Source organism: Tachypleus tridentatus, chromosome 1, assembly GCF_004210375.1.
Source record: "Tachypleus tridentatus isolate NWPU-2018 chromosome 1, ASM421037v1, whole genome shotgun sequence".
Lineage (NCBI taxonomy): Eukaryota > Metazoa > Arthropoda > Merostomata > Xiphosura > Limulidae > Tachypleus > Tachypleus tridentatus.
The window spans coordinates 89,908,101-89,922,183 of record NC_134825.1 but is presented as its reverse complement, the minus strand read 5'-3'; the positions used below and the strand labels follow the sequence as shown (position 1 = coordinate 89,922,183).

General features: G+C 33.4%; 1 long non-coding RNA gene across 1 annotated transcript in view; it reads right to left on the bottom strand.

Moving 5' to 3' along the window:
• The window catches only part of LOC143255310 (uncharacterized), a 153,362-nt gene extending 139,498 nt beyond the window's left edge, over positions 1 to 13,864 (bottom strand). The window contains exon 1 of the long non-coding RNA XR_013030539.1: positions 13,567 to 13,864. This is a non-coding gene — a long non-coding RNA (uncharacterized LOC143255310). The remainder of the gene's footprint in view (positions 1 to 13,566) is intronic.
• Between the last annotated feature and the right edge of the window lie 219 nt (positions 13,865 to 14,083).

Here is a 14,083-nt window from a genome sequence, read left to right as displayed (position 1 = left end):
CCCATTTTCCAGGACATTCCAGGTAGATTTAGTGCTGAGTAGCTGATAGAGAATTTTCAAGAACTTTGTAAAATGTCAGAGGTCTTGGTCTAACAGACTCGAATCCCGAGCTTTTGACATCTAGGCTCAAGGAGATGGGATTTGTTAGGTGAAAGTGTGCAAGTCGCAAGTCAGAGGAAGCGTCTCCGACATTTTTAAGCTTCTTCACTCGTCAAGATGGACTCTGCTTCTTCCCGTCCGTGCGAGGCAATTGGAATTGCTTGTAACTCTGTGCTGCTTCATAACGGGAATAAGTATCCGTCTTTTCCCCTGGCTCATTCGGTGCACCTCAAAGAGGAATACAACAACGTCAAGACCTTGCTAGAAGCCTTGAAGTATGATGAGTATGGCTGGGAGGTTATCGGAGACTTCAAAATGGTGGTATTCCTGATGGGCTTCCAAAGAGGCTTTACCAAGTTTCCCTGTTATCTTTGCCTTTGGGACAGCGCACTACAACAGGAAGCACTGGCCACAATGGACCGAGTTCTCTGTGGAGAGGCACAATGTCAAGTGTGAGTCACAAGTGGACCTCCAGAAGGTACTGTTCCCACCATTTAACATAAAATTGGGTCTTATGAAACAATATGACACAGCTCTTGATAAGGAGTCTGTAGTACTTTCGAGATTTCTTCCCTAAGCTGTCTGAGGGAAAGGTCAAAGCTAGCGTCTTCGTTGGACTACAAATAAAGAAGGTTCTGGAGTGCACAGAAAGTCCCCAAGAAGCTAAGTAGAAAGGAAAAAAGCTTGGGGCAGCTTTGTCGCAGTGGTTTGGGGCTGCTTGAGCAATCACAAGGCTAAAAATTATGTGGAACTGGTTGAGGCTCTGGTGAAGAACTACGGCAAAATGGTCTGCAGGATGTCCCTGAAAGTCCATATCCTTGAGGCTCATCTTGATAAATTAAAGAAGAATATGGGAGCATACTCAGAGGAGCAAGGCGAGCGCTCCCATTAAGATATACTGGACTTTGAGCGCCGAAAACATGATGGGGGACTATATTTGGGGGCTGATAAGTGAAAGTGATTTACATTACAGTGGTAAATCTAGAAAAAGATTTTTGTATAACGTTAGTATAAATACATGTAAATCTTGATTCATATGCTGTTTTATTCAGACCTTATGTAAATGTGCAACTTTGCCAGTTTTTACGTAGAAAATAGGTTAATTTCTAAATTTCAATATCCAAGTCGCGAAAGCAAAGTTTGAAAAGAATAATGGTCATTTTGTGTACTTTTACAACATAAGCAATTGAGAAATAACACATACTATCCAGGATTGCTTTTTGAATTTCGCGCAAAGCTATCTGCGCTAGCCGTCTCTAATTTATCAGTGTAAGACTTGGGCTACTCGTTTTACAACGAATATTGGGATTGACCATCACTTTATAACGACCCTACGGCTGAAAGGGTAAGAATGTTTAGTGCGACCGCGATTCGAACCCGCGACCCTCGAATTACGGGTCGAACCCACCTGGCCTTACTATCCAGGACCAAAATTTGTTTTATATATTGTTATCTTAGATACATTTGATATGCTATAGTAACCGGATAATTTCGCGAAAAGTAAAAGTTTGATTGTAGTACAATGTCAAGACATTAGCTGCTATAGACTACAGATGTTTGTTTTTTCTTAACTTACGTGTTATAACTGGTTAGTAGTCCGTATCAATTATTATTAATTTTTTTATATTGCATAACGTAAATTAATGGACCAGTTTTAAACTGTAATTAGTTATGTCAATGATTTAGTTTGGTATTGTTTACTTGTATTTTAGACTCGTATTTTTATGTTCATGTATAATAGATGATGTCAATATTTTAGCTTGGTATTTTTTTGTTTTTGTTTTAAATGTAACAAGCAATGTAACTGATTAGTCTGGTACTTTCTCGGTTAGGCCTGGCATGGCCAAGCGTGTTAAGGTCTGCGACTCGTAATCTGAGGGTCGCGGGTTCGCATCCCCGTCACGCCAAACATACTCGCCCTTTCAGCCGTGGGGGCGTTATAATGTAACGGTCAATCCCACTATTTGTTGGTAAAAGAGTAGCTCAAGAGTTGGCGGTGGATGGTGATGACTAGCTGCCTTCCCTCTAGTCTTACACTGATTAATTAGGGACGGTTAGCACAGATAGCCCTCAAGTAGCTTTGTGCGAAATTCAAAAAACAAACAAACAAACTTTCTCAGTTTTCATATTATAATAGGATATGGCATTGTTTACCTTGTATTTTCTTAACTTTATACTGTATTATTAAATGTCATTGTATAGGTCTGGTGTTTTCTTATTTGTATATTGTAATATACAGGGTGTCCGAAAATGAATATACTAAAAATGAAGTTGAATAGCTTTATTGTTATTTGAGACAACAACAACAATTGAATACAAAAACAAGTAGTAGGTTTGTAATTATTGTTTTGTTTCTGTTTCTTGACGAACGAAATGTTACTAGAAATCCGTATCTACACGTACTACAAGATTTCTTTATTTCATAACTCCGATAAACTCTTGGTTTGTTACAAAGAGCTAACTTCCAACACGATATAGAACCACCCCACTTTCCTCGAATATAAGTATTTATAAATCAAACTTTTCCATGGTACTAACTCGGTATGGGAGGACCTATCAAAGGGCCCACTTTTTCACCCGATTTCCTCCTTTAGATATTCTCTGGGGCACCATAATAAATCAAAAGTACTTAAAGGACTGAAACATTGGTTTCGTGATGCTATCTTATCCATCTCTACTGCTGTGTTGGAAAATATGTTATCATATTGTAACAGGGGCAATTCCAATGTTTTAACTTGGTATTTTCTTAGATTTATATTGTAGAAACCGATTTCAGTGTTTTAGCTGGTGTTTTCCGTATTTTTTTACTGTATGAGGTAATGTCAGTGTTTTAGCACTATAAATTTTCTAAGTACAATTTTATTTTCAATATGAAACTGTAAATTAATCATTTAAGTTACTGAGATACGTCCCCCGCTGGTACAGAGGTAAGAGTACGGGTTCGATTCCCCTCGATGGACTCAGCAGATAGCCCAATGTAGCTTTGCTATAAAAAACACACACACACACACACTGTGACACATCTTAGTCTTGTATCTAAGATGACACTGTGTCATATAACGTGAGATTTTCAGAGTGAATCTTACATAAAAAAGGTTTATTTGCATCATATAGTTACAATACAGGGGCACTATTTAACTGTGACGCACGTTCTCTCTTTGTCTTCTTTGTCCCATTTTTTTATAGTTTCTTCCTGTATAGATAGCCTAGCATGGCCAGATGGTTAGGGTGCTCGATTTGCAATCTAAGGATCACGCGTTCAAATTCCACTCCCACGAAACATGTTCGCCCTTTCAGCCGTGGGAGCGTTACAATGTGACAGTCAATCCCATTATTCATTGGTAAAAGAGTAGCCCAAGAGTTGGCCTGCTCCTCTAGCCTTTCACTGGTTAATTAGTGATTTTCCGATAAAACTAAAAACAAACCAAAACCTGCATAGATATTAAAGTAAGCAAGCAATATGAGTAGTGACATAGAATTAATAGTGTCCAAAGAAACACTGTGGGAATGATATCATAAGCTTTAAAATCTTTAATAATTATCATTATTAGATGATATTAAACTTTATGATAATTAAAAACCTTTTGAAATGGTAATAACTCAATAAATTTCACTTAAATTTGTTGTGGTAAGAATAAGTTATCTATTCTTAATAAATATTCTTGAATTAAGTTTCTTCTTTCAACCGATTACATCACGAATTGGATTTCACGGTTCTAGTGCCTTCTTTGTTAACATCCTCATGAATACTAAACTGTGACTGAGAAAATTCAAGATGATATATTTTACTTAGGGTATGGATGTTTCTTTGGTCTATTTATAAAACTGCTTAATAGTTGTTTGCTAAACTTTACTCAGTTTTCGATATTCCAATGTTACTTCAGATTTTCTTTGTTGCAAAGCTGAAGCAAATGGGGTTTGGTAAACTAAAATGCCAAAATGTGGATTATTAGATACATGAACGCGGTCCTAAGTGGGAGATAGAATTTCAAAAAGTTGGTTGGCTTGTTTTACTTCAAAGCTGCACAAAGGACTATTTGCGTTGTATTCATCGAGGAAGAGCGAACCCGAGATTTTAGCGCTATAAGTTTCCAAGTTAGTATGTGGTGATATACTGAATTTAAATATTTTACCATTGCCATATCATTTAATTTAGTCTTTTATTTTTTTTTATTGAAGATGAATTAATATTAACTTCTGATCCAATCGAGCTACCAAAGTAGTTACGTCAATACTAAAAATAATCAACCTGTTAATTAGCATAGCTAATTAACTATACTTTTCTTATGTTTTTATTTACAGAGATTGGAATATATATTTTCTTTGGTTGGGTAACATTGTCTTTAAAAACAGAATATTTTATGAACGTCTGATTTTGTGTAGCTATCTAGTACAAGATAATAATTATTCGCTCACGTACTTAACAGGTGTTTCAATGCACATGGTTTATGTTAGTTTTCAATTAAAATAATATGAATGAGGTTATTTTTTTACATCACATTGCAAAATAAAGAGTAACGTTTTTACTGTTTGTTATGAAAAAATACGTACTTACGACATGAGTTTCTGAAATATTCCTACAGACCTTTTACCCCTACCTATGAAGAAATATTCACAAAATTATATAGGTGAAAAATAAAACTACGTTGAATGTGGTATGGAGGTGAAGAATTATAAGTGGAATCTGGAACGTAGGCGAAGAGTTTAAAAATTATGATATCGTGCCTTCAAAGATGTGAGGTTATTTTTCTAAAACTATATCTTGAAAATATTTATTACTTCAAAGTATATGCTTGATAGTCTGACCTATTTTGCTTCCTAATTATATTCTCTGTTATCTTGCAGCCTTCCCTCTAGTCTTACACTGATAAATTAGGGACGGTTAACGCAGGATAGCCTTCGTTTTGCTTTGCGCGAAATTCAAAAACAAACAAACAAACTGTTATCTTGTAATAATGGATTGATAAAAACAGTTGGCATAGCCCTCTAACGCTGAAAATGATTGATAATTGATACAAGAGAAAGTGAAACCTAAATGTGATTGAATCTTCAATATAAAAGCGAAGTCTTAAATATAAGTTTTTCTAGCCATCATGTTATCTTATAATCATCTATAAGCTATTTACTTGTTCATTATGTGAAACCTATACTAGAACTAGATGTATATTAATTCTAAAGTTACGCATTAAGGTTGTGAAATCGAAAAATCATTTTTTGTCATCAAGATGAAAATTTGCAATAAATTAAATTTGATCGAAAACGAGACAAATGTCCATTAATAAGAAAATGACGAGTTCAAGAGCTTAGAAACAAAATATAATTCTGAAAGTGCTTTCTAATGAAATATTATTTGGTTGAATTCAATTTCGTTACAAATACTTAGTATCAATAGAATATTCCTAACTTTATGAGGATGTTGCATATTATTTCGAAACTTTAAATTCGTACTTTTTATTTTGAAAGCAGTTCGGTCCACATTATCTTAAAACACGGCTACAAAAACTTATGAATCTTGTATAATATTTGACTAGTTTCAATAAACCTTCCCCTACTTTTCCCTGCATAACTAAATACACTTAGAAGAAATTAAGCGTGGCGACCGCCAGGATTCGTGTTTCAGATAATGTGATTAGTGAGATTAATTATGTGTTTCCTTTGCTTCTGAAGACTATTAAGCACGAACATATGTGTGGTTGTGCATACAGATTGGCCAGTAGAAGATTATGAAAGTGACCTTACCTCAGTGTAGTATGAAGAGTTAGTTTTGTAAGTATGCACACAAAATTAAGTTGTGATTTAACTGTCTTTTTTTCTTCTTAAACCATTTATCGTGTAAATAATGTAAACTTGTTCTCATGATCTATACATATTCTTACTTGAGATATATTTGCTTTCGTACAGAAATAAGATTATGAATATAGATATTTATAGCAGCTTGTATAACGCCATTTTTAACACGTTTTGTATGCTTTTACTCGTTTTACAACAGTCGGAAAAGGAATAAATAGATTAATGAACAATAGAGGAATCCAGGTAATAAATAATACACACAATCCAGCTTCTCTGAGTAAACAGTTTCTATCAGACAGAGTATAATAAGAAACATTCAGTCATTGTTTACTTTTCATGTAAACTTTTAAAAATGTGAATTTAATATGAATAAAAGAAATGTTGATAAAGCTTAGATGATTACATAAAAACTTTTAAAGCTGAAATAAGTATTCTGACATCTTTCTTTGCTCATTTTAAGTGTAGAAGAGCTAAATATTTTCTCATGTCATAGGTTATTTATACACACTTGACGAAACTCGATTCTGAAAAGTATTAGAACCCTATAAGCTGGAAAATGTATGTTAAATGGACAGGAATGTGTTTAAAATATATATCCTTCAACCTTAGAAAAAATTAAATGATCTATAATTCTGTGTTAAAAATTGTTTTTGATCAAACACACTACAAGTAAAATCTATAAAACTAAATAAAATATAAAGCTTATTAAAACTTCTATACACTGTCTTTCTATAATTGATATGCACTCTCGTGTCACGCTAAATAGCAAAATACAATCTCTAAGACCCTGCATGTTCTTGATTTTGATCATATGAGCAGTTTTGTTTCTGTTATTTTAGTTACTACTGAAAATTTAAAATGTAGTTTTTTGTTTTGAAATGGGGTTGTCCAAACCCTACTCTTAACGTCGCATTTTATTAAGAGCTTTCAGGTACTAAACCTTAAAAACACACTTTATAAAAGCAAAACTTGATTGTTTTACGAAGAGAAAAGAAAATAGTAGTGAGTCAGGTAAACAACCGTTATCGTTGGGAAAATAATCATAAAAATCTCTCTTGGAAACTAAATTTTCTTTCGTCAGTGTTTTTTAAGATTTTAACTTATTGGAGAAATTCGGCAAAAGTGGATATGTAACACATTTGTAATTTTCTCATTTGTTTCTATCTTTCCATGTTGGACATATTGTTAACATTCACAGGTAGGCTGCTGCATACATTGGGTTTGTCAAATATATTGTTAACATTCACAGGTAAAGCTGTTGCGTACACTGGGTTTGTCAGACATATTGTTAACATTCACAAGTAAGCCTGGTCCATACATTACGTTGAAGATGAGTTGTGGTTCTGGAAATTTTTCGCAATAAATTTTCTTTTAACCTTCATCGTGTAACTGAGTGTGGGTCTCTATTAGTGTAGTTGTTCTTTTTCTTTTTTTTTGTCAATAAAGGTAATGTAAATCCTGAATCACCCTGTACCTCCGAGGTAAGGTGAGTAACAACTTATTATTACAATATATACACCACGTTATCAATTTAAATCATAACTAACCTTGAAACAGAAGATTCTTGCAATCATTACCACTAACGAGGAACATAGTGAGCGACATCCTTGGACTCATTGATAATGTAATATTTCTTGTGTTTTAGTCGTGATAGTTAGTCTTAGTGTGTTGATAAATGTGACCCAACGTTCTATTTTATTTTATTTAATTATTCAATAAGACGCGACAACATTTTAGCTCCTATGTGTTGTGTATGTTTCGTTCGAAACTAATTTAGTAAATAATTATCGCAGTTTTCTGTTCAATTTATTCATGCAAAGTTCTCGTCGAATTTTTTTATCAATGTCAAACTGAATTCTGTGCAGTGTTGAAACGACTGATTCCTGTAACGAAGCGTCGATTCATATTATTGACTTTCACGATCTTATCGAAGCTACTTTTATGGTCGTATCTAAATTACCTTTACGATCTTATCAAAGCTACCTTTTATGGTGGTATCTAGATAGCCTTTATGATGGCAAATAAGCAACCTTCGTGGTAATACCAAGGAAACCTTTATAAATCATATTTAAACTATCTTTATGATCATATAAACTGGTTTCACTTGTTTATGTACAAAACGATACTTTCTTATTTTTTACATCGCTCTAATTTGATAAACAATGTTGCTAGGATGATTCAGTTGTAAGTCTGAGGTTTATAATCCTAAAAATCGAGTTTCGATACCTACAGTGATCGGAGCACAAATAACCTATTATGTGGTTTTGCGTTTAACAACGAACAATAACCGAGAGTAAATATAATTATTTTGTCAAGCATTTCTAGTTTAAAACCGTTCACGTCACAATAACATACATTGTGCATAAATAACAAAACATACTTCTGTAATTATTATGTGAATTTATGAGTGAAAATAAAGAAAAATGTAATGAAACGTAAATGACACTATATATATATATATAAGTGTATGTGCTACATCCAGTGCTGATAAGGCTACTCACTCAACACCTAGGTTTAATATCTTGACAAACAACTTATATTGGCCATTTGTTGATAACTTTTCCGTTTGTTTCATAAGGAATTTCGCGCAGATCTACACTCTGCATGAGGCTATCTGCTCTAGCTGTCTTCTATCTAGAAGGATCGATTTGTCAATACCATCTGTCGCCAATTCTTTGGTAACTCTTCTATCAACGAAAACTGGGATTGACCGTACTATATAATTCCCCAACGCTTAAAAGGACGAGCATGTTCTGTAATGGGATTCGAACTCGCGACTCGCATATTGTGAAGGCAGGTTATACACCAAGCACCACGATTGGGTCTTACTGGTAACATAGAAACAATCTACAGAAACACTGTATAAAACCCCAGTGGCACAGCGGTATTCCTGCGGATGAGCAACACTAAAAGACGAGATACCCGCAGAACACCATTGTGTAGCTTTGTACTTAATTCCAATCGATTAATCACTGCACCAAAAATATCTTACACATGCAAAATGAAGACTTGTTTGAGCACTTGTCGTGACTTGATTGTGTTTGAATAAGTACGAGAAGAAACGGACAATTTGCTACCTACCAGGAAATGATTTTCCAAATGGTACACAGAAGGTTAAGCTGCACGCAGGTTTTTCGAACATGGCCATTACTATCAGAATACACTGACGCTAATCATGCAAGATGAAATTACTCCGACGTATGGTTGCTGAACAATAATACTTCAAATCTCAAGGGCTTAGATTCAAAGTAATTCATTGAAATCATGGAACATGAAAATTGTGTTTCTGTTGTCCCTTTGTACAGTATTCCGAAGAAGACGACTGATTGTAAATCTAAAGACTTCTGATCATTTATAATTTGTTTTGTTTAAACATGGTTTGGGAAGTCGATATCTACAAATAACAAAATTTTGTGAAATGTTTATCGAGAAGTGTGGTACAAGGTTGTCCTCTTTGTGCTTTATGATTTCAGTCAGGAATAAGTAATCGTGATCGGAAGACTGAGTAATACTAACGATAGAGAAAGCAGTTCCAAAAGCAATAAATTTAAGTGAGTTTAACAAACAGCTTGAAAAGTACATAAATGATAACAAGTGGCTTTAAAACTGTTTTCATTATTATTTTAATTTAGTTGAGAAGATGGAACAGCCGAGATGGACCAATGGGTCCCATGTTGTCCTATAACGTTACACTATCATTTGTAAAACGGGTAATTAACCCTTCGTAGCATACGAAGCAGGTGTCGTTAAAAAGAGATGAATTGCCTAATATGATGGGAGCATTTCTGATTACCAATGATCTGGAAACACACTACGTTTATCATCTGTATCACATGATCAAACGATCAACAGAAAAATTGTAATTGAAGTTCGAATAATAACATTTATTCATTCGAAATAGATTTTATTACATTCACAATACAATGCATAAATATATAAATACACTTCAGAGAACAATGTATGCTATGGAGTATAAAGTGAATGGATGGTGTCTATAGGAAGTTAGATTGTTATGAAAATTTGTTTGTTTCTTAGTGAAAAGCAATCACCTGACTTCCCCTGCCCGCAAGGGTGGAAGCATCATTTAAATACACTGAGAATAAAGTTGTCCTTATATTGAAATTAATCTGAAGAATTTTGAAAAAAGTAAATCTATAGTACTACTAAATTAAATGCTCACTTAACAGTATTATGATCCTCGACAGTTTCAGTTTTATAGAATAGGTTTATTCCCTTTCGAAACAGGAAGCATTTAGAAACACTTTGTTACTTATTGTTTAGTGCGGCAATTCTTTGGTCAAATAATCACACAAGGTTATCACAGCAACATCAATGTTCGCAGCTTGAGCTAAAGTTCGCCAGCAATAAGTCAAATTAATTAATAAACGTCTTTTTAGTATTCAACTAATAAAATGTTTGTAATAGCATACTTTGGTCACTGTTGAAATCATGTTTGTTTTTAAGTATATTTTTTACATGTTGTGAATATACAATAAATTATACAAGATTCCATCAATGTCAAGCAAACTTTATTCTTTATCACTCTTATTTATCAGTCTTCATATCAGGTTTTAATGGGTCTATGAAACTTTGATTACAGTTTCAAACAAAACACATCACACTTTTCAAAGGCAAGTGATTATAATAAACAAAATGGGAGTGGTCCGTTTAACACAAAATGGAAGCCTTCTAGTTTTAACAAAGTTTACATCACTGTCATGAATAGTGTAAGGTAGGTTTATTCTAAATGACAATATAACAACAAATAAAGAATTAATCAATGTCATCTTTCTCACAATAGAAGGCTTGGTAGGTAACTGTAATAATAATTAGTAATCACTTGTTACATGTACTTAGTCTTCGTGCTTATTTGATAATAAGTGTTTTATTTAACAAATGGAATAATCCCTAATATCAAATCGAAAAAAACAACAGAGTCTCGTTTACAAATATCTTATCGTAACGTCAAGCATATAATAAGTGATTTTCACTTTAGATCTGTTTAAAACAATAAAAATACGGTTTTAAAATGTTTTTCTTATACTAAACGAAATGTTTATATAAATGGAGCAAAGTTCTTAATGTATCTTCAAAACATTAACTTGATTTATCGACTCATATAATTGTGATGCTCATTTTTAGTCATGTTTATTATTTTGTGTGTAACTCCTAGATCTTGTACAGATTTTAAGGGTAACACACACCTTCCTGTGAACTTAAGGATCAGTCTTCGTGACCTCAGTAAAAGTATGTTTTCTGAGTAAGTTAGTTGTTCTGATTTTTTCAGCCATTGTACATTTTCTGTACTTCTTATAAGAATAAAGCAACCATCCAAATGCTACTGCTCTTAATTGTGTTCACTTTCACAAGTGCACACATTGATTTCCTTACCCCGGCCTCACTGAATTTTGAAAAAAAAAATCAGTGTCATCTGAACAATCAAGTAGATAAATTGGGTAAATTTGTTCGATGTTTTACTGGTAGATTTGTTTGTTTCTGAATTTCTTTCAGAGCTGTGTATTTATGTTTCCTTAGAGCAAAGCCACATCGTGCTATCTGCTGTGTCCACCGAGGGGAATCGAACCTCTGATTTTAGCGTTATAAATCCGTAGACTTACCAGTGCCCCAGTGAGGGACACTCTCAAAGCTTAACAATGGTTATCTGCGCAAAAACTATCTTTAATTTTGAATTGATAGATTAGAAGGAAGACAGATAGTTAGCAATACCCACAATCAATTTTTGGGCTACTTTTGTCTGGTCGAATAATGGATTTTGTCGCCCCATGAATTTTGACTTCACATCTGCTTACGACCAGACCTTTGCAAAACTTAAACTTTCAAAACTGGTTACTACTATCTAAACTTCAAAATAAATATCTTAAATGAATAAACAGTATTAAATATTTATTAGAAAACGTTTACAAATGTGAAAGTTTGTACATTAATGAAACATGTCTTAGGCTCGAGAAACTCTTTAATGTTTTACTTTTATCTCTTGTCATTCGTTTCAGTAAATCTGTTCTACTACTGAAAATTTAGTGCTGGTCTTTCAATAAATCCATACTATTGCACATGTCTCAGTACAACCATCAAGAAAACTTCATTCACTTCATCATTTATCAAGTTTTATTTATTAATACTATTTTAAAGAATCAGGAGTGCGTATGTATTTGATATGTTTTAATGCTCTATATTTTAAAATAACATATATGTAGAAATCAATAATAATAAATTAACAGTCAAATGTGTTTTCAACAGGAAATTTTGCTATTATATGAAATATACATGGGATAGACAAAAAGTGCCTCCCCGAAATGTTGTTAATTTGTTATATTTTTTATTAGTTAACATAAAAACGCGTTAAACTATATGTTTTTAGAATGCACGCGACAAGATCTGTTCAAATATAATCTTTAATCCTAATTTTAACACTGCCTTTCTTAAATACCTGATTTTCCTATAATTTTAGTTACATTTTCTCATAAAAAGGGTTGTGTTTGTGTTGTGGTTTCTTAGTTCTTCTTATTACAACTAGCTTACAATATGATCAAATAAGTTTCTGCAATTGTAGAGTCGTTAAACGATATCTTAGAAATAAGAAAATTTATATTATGGAATAACCAGGTCAATCACCTGATATCAAAAATTTATGGGCTGGGTTGAATCGATTAACGAAAGAGCTTTTTGAAGTATTCAGAGAAGGATGTCAGTCAATCACTCAGGAATATATACACAAACTCATTGAAACCATGTCAAGTCGACGTGAAGCAGTACTGAAATCCAAGGGAATGCCGAGGTGTTTGGTCTAAGACTATCCTCTCACTCATTCGTAGAAACTTGTTACAGTGGAAATTGTATTGTCAGACAATAGTTCATAATCCATAGTCCTCAGATAGAGCACACTCAACAATATAGCAAGTAAATTATAGGGCAGCGCGAGACTTCATACTTCGTTCTTATTAAGCGCAATTAAACCTCAGTTGTATTAACAGTAAAGAAGATAGATAAATCAATACATCTTTGACGTTTCTTATATCACGCACTTTATTATAATGACAGGAGTGTTAATAATGCTGCTCCTCCACTTATTTCGTATCCTAATAAATAGGCAACTAAGTCACCTGACAAGAGTTTGTCTTATCTTTCTTATCTTTATCAGACAATTATGGGCAACAGATCATGTTCGGTTGGAAATGACACACCTCAACTATTCAGTATTTCAATCAGTACTGTGCCTTTAAGCATTTTAAAATATAGAAAATCGTTATTTATTTACAAATAAAGTTTTTTTTGTTGCTGTTTTTTACCAATGATTATTGAAAATGTATAGAAGATTGATGATGTTAAAATCTAATGGCACCATTAGCTTCCAACCTGTTTCATTTAGGATTGCACCTGAAGGCGAGAGATATTTGACAGACAATATGGACATGGACACAGCAAACTAATGAAAACACGAGACAACTAAAGCCTTATCTAGGGAGGCAATACTCTTGAAATCATATGCTCTGACTGATTTCAATATATTTTGATATACGACAAACTCTAAATGTTAATTACAAATTAACCTGTAAAAAATAGTTTGAAATTTGGATAAATAAATGATGTAAAGTTTAAAGTAACTCATGCAAATAATATTTATTTTAAATAAAAATTCAAAACACTTTTGAAACTTACAGTTTCTGTACTGGAACAGAGTGAACTTCATTAGATTCGTCGGCTCTAGTGAAAGATAAATTACTTTTCCTGCAACATGAGTGATGCACCATTTCTTGATAATTAAGTACAGCGTCGTTACCATCAGAAGTACTGTTCAGCTGAGCGACGACGTAATAATGGGAGGTAACACTCTTTGTGGTACCTAAGTCGATGAATCATGTCACCTGAACCCTTTTAGCTAGTTAGTCTCTCAAATTGCGCAGCAGTGCAAAACACTACAACACAAGTAATTTCGTGAAGAGCTTTCCGAAGCGCCTTTCCCGCCTAAAAGTGCAACTTATTACCAAATAAAAACTTTCAAGAATCTTAATAAGTTTGAGCGTGACACGTGACTGAGGTTAATCCATTTTATAGCATTAATGTCCAATCTACTGTAAGCAACAATTTATCAAAGACTTGCCCAATTAAAGTTTTAATCGGTGTGTTATATCATGTAATTACTCATAATAATATAACCTTGACGAAGAGACACGAG